Source organism: Mesoplodon mirus (assembly GCF_964341445.2).
Source record: "Mesoplodon mirus genome assembly, chromosome: 17".
NCBI classification, from domain to species: domain Eukaryota; kingdom Metazoa; phylum Chordata; class Mammalia; order Artiodactyla; family Ziphiidae; genus Mesoplodon; species Mesoplodon mirus.
In genome coordinates this window covers 67,085,847-67,089,701 of record NC_138993.1, presented here as the reverse complement: position 1 = coordinate 67,089,701, position 3,855 = coordinate 67,085,847, and positions in this window count along the sequence as shown.

The following is a 3,855-nucleotide window of genomic DNA, read 5'->3' as shown; positions in this document are numbered from 1 at the left end:
AAGATACATGCATCCCTAATGTTCACAGCAGCATTATTTACAACAGCCAAGACATGGAAGCAACCTCAGTGTCCATCAACAGAGGAATGGATCAAGAAGATGTGGCACATATATACAATGGAATATTACTCAGCCGTAAAAAAGAACGAAATAATGCCATTTGCAGCTACATGGATGGACCTAGAGATTATCATACTAAATGAAGTAAGTCAGACAGAGACAAATACCATAGGATATCACTTATATGTGGAATCTAATTAAAAATGATACAAATGAACTTATTTACAAATCAGAAATATACTTACAAACATAGAAAACAAACTTATGGTTACTTAAGGGGAAAGCAGGGGGGAAGGGGTAAATTAGGAGTATGGGATTAACATATACACACTACTGTATATAAAATAGATAAACAACAAGGAACTACTGTATAGCACAGGGAACTATATTCAATATCTTGTAATAAACTATAATGGAAAAGAAGTTTTTAAAAAGCCTATCGGCACCTGGGTTTTCCTGCCCTTTCTTATTTCACTGTTTGAAGTTCCATCAACAGGAGATTCACACAACTTAACACACATCATTTAAAAATCTCCTTCCAAGATCAATGTGATCAATCGATCTTTGTGAGAATTCTTTCTACCTGTGATTTCCCCTCTTACATGTGATGCTAACTGCACCAGCGGGCAGGGGGCGGAGGTGGGTGGGGAGGGGGGCTTATTGGAGGGTGCAGCAGAAGTCATTTTAGATTTGAGGGGAGGAAAGAAGACCCCCTGTGGCTCTGCAGGGAAGCCGTGCGGCCCCCCAGCGTTGCTCGGTCCCAGGACTCGGTGTGGTGGGAAATGCCAGATGCCCTGCCTGCTTTGCCCTGTCGCTGGTGTAGACACCCCCTTTCCATGGAACCAGGAGTCAACCCCTCTCCTCTACTCGACCTGGAGGGTCGCCCGCCTTTAGTTTCTACTGGAAGGAGGGGGCAAGGGCTCCTGTTCCTCCTGAGTCGGCCACATGGCAGTGCCCTCCTGGGCCCCATGCACCCACCTGGGGTGCCCTGAGAGGGAGTGTCTCCCTCAGCCTGGGGTGAGAGGACGGGGTGGCCCTGGTGCAGGTCTCAAGCCCCTTCATCTCCATGGTGTCACCACGGCTGTGCCTGTCCAGAAGGCTGGCTTTGCCCTAGGACAGGAGCACTGGGTACAATGGGCAAAAGCAGCAGGAACGCAAGCCTGTCTTGCCCTGCGGGCCTCTTGGGAAGGTACCAGTTCTGCCTGTGCTCCTGTGACCTCAGGTCTACTTCCTCTGGTAGCAAGCAGGTCATTTTGCAAAGCTCCATGGAGACGCCCCTGACCTCCTTGCTCCACCGCCCAGGTCGTGGGGCTGCTTTAGGCCCGAGGCACGGGTACCAGGGCTCCGCCATCACCGCTCCTGTCACGTCCTCCCTTGCCTCTCCTGTGGCCAAACCCCGTGGTCAGTCCTCAGTCCTCGCTTTGCCTTAGCTCCTGGGACACAGCCCTCTCTTGCCTTCCTTCTACCTCATGGTCCCTACTTCTCAGATGCAGCTGCTGCTTTTCCGAGGGCCCCGGGGCTCAAGGCATCACTTCCTTTGCCTTCACCCACTCCCTTGGTGATCTTGACCGACCGCCTCTACGTGCTGCTATATGACGACTTCCACATTTATGTCTCCAGCGCAGACTTCTGCAAACTCCAGACTCTGTCTACCTGTCTCCTTGACGACCCCCCTTGGAAATGGATTAGAATCTGAACTCAACATGTGCTGAGCCCAAGCACTCATCACCAGAAGCCTTTCTCAGCCCATTTGAGGGCCCTGCCATGTAAAAATGAGGTATGTGTCATGAAATGGGGCTTCATAAACGTTGCTCTGTTTTTACTTTCCCAGGGCTGGGGAGGATCTGGTAAAATTTATCAACTTTCCAGGGGGCTCTGGAATCACACAGGTCTGTGTGTTCAAATACCAGCTCGGCTACGTACAGCGACGTGGCTTTGGGCAGGTGCCTCACACTCTCTGGCCCGGCCAGGCTCACAGGGTTGTTGCCAGGGTCCATGGATGTGCACACAGAGCCTGGCGCCTGGTGGGCTCTTAGGAAATGTCCCCTTCTGTCCTGTCCTTGTACTGCCCTGAGGACAGGACTTCAGAAACATCCCAGGGACCCATGGACTGCCTCTTTGTCCCCACTGTGGCCCAGCGAGCACTTTCCTGTTGCTTCAGTTCGCCCTGACCTGGAGGGTTTGGAATATTTGCACATGAAATAACATTGGCCTGGGGTGCCCTGGCCCGACCGCAGCCCTCTGATGGGCCATGGTTCCGTAATGTGGGTGCTGGTTGGCTGTGGCCTCCTCTGGGGCACAGCCCACACCCCCCAAGCAGAGGCAGTACCCACATGGTGGTCTGTGCTTCTTATTTAGCACTTGTTCACTCAGAGCTCCTATCACAGAGCTGGAGCTGAAGAGAAAGTGAAAGATTTGTGACCCCCTAGAGGGGTGCGATAGGGAGGGTGGGAGGGAGGGAGAGGCAAGAGGGAAGAGATATGGGAACATATGTATATGTATAGCTGATTCACTTTGTTGTAAAGCAGAAACTAACACACCATTGTAAAGCACTTATACTCCAATAAAGATGTTAAACAAAAAAGAATAAATAAAGAGGGGAAGCTAACGCATGTTTAGTGCTCACTACGCAGTAGGCACTGCTCTAGGGCTTTACAAACGTGAACTTATTTAATCTGCCCCTAAAGTGGTACTACTGTCAGCCCCACTCACAGACCAGGGAATGGAGAGGCAGGCAGGGTGACGGATTGGGGCAAGGTCACCCACACAGCTGGGAGGTGGCAGACCTTCTGTCTGAAGCATGCTTTTGGCTCCAGGGCCCACGCTCGTAACCATCCCGCTGCCAAATTAGAGCTATCACTAATGGTCCTTCAGGCTCCAGGCCCAGGTGACAGGGGCCAGGCAGCTGGGCCACAGTGAGAGAGCTTGAAAGTAAACTCAACATAAAGGCAAAGACATCGCTTCCTCTGGAGCCTGTGGTCTTTTTTTTTTTTTTTTTTTCAACATCTTTATTGGAGTATAATTGCTTTACAATGTTGTGTTAGCCTATGGTCTTCCTGTATACTTGATTCTGATCTTTCTTTCTTTTGCTTTTTTATGATGGAGAATTTCAAATATATACAAGAGAGGCAAACCCACCCCACAGCTTCGGTAGTGATCGAGTCATGGCCAGTCCTGTCTCAGCTGTTCTCACCCCCAGCCTCTGCCCCCTCCTCTGTCATCAAGTTATTTTTTTTTAAGTTTTTATGTTAACATCTTCATTGGAGTATAATTGCTTTACAATGGTGTGTTAGTTTCTGCTTTGTAACAAAGTGAATCAGCTATACATATACATATATCCCCATATCTCCTCCCTCTTATGTCTCCCTCCCTCCCACCCTCCCTATCCCACCCCTCTAGGTGGTCACAAATCCTGTGTCATTTAGAAGCACATTCCAGACATTGTCTTGGTTCACCCTCAGATAGTTCAGGATGTAGCTTTAAAAGATAAAGATACCATTATTATGCCTTACCATTAACAGTTGTCCCTTAATATCATCAAATACCCAGTCAGTGTTACTTCCAATTGTCTCTTTAATGTCATACTTTTTTTTTTGATGAATGTTTATAGCAGCTTCATTCATTATTGGCCAAAACTAGAAGCAATCAAGGTGTCCCTCAAAGAGAATTGATAAACAATTGGAAACTGTGGTACATCCATACAGTGGAATATCACTAAGTAATAAAAGGAAATGGCTTTCAAGGCACAAATAGTGTATATTGCTAAATGAAAGCAGCCAGTTTGAAAGGCTGCAT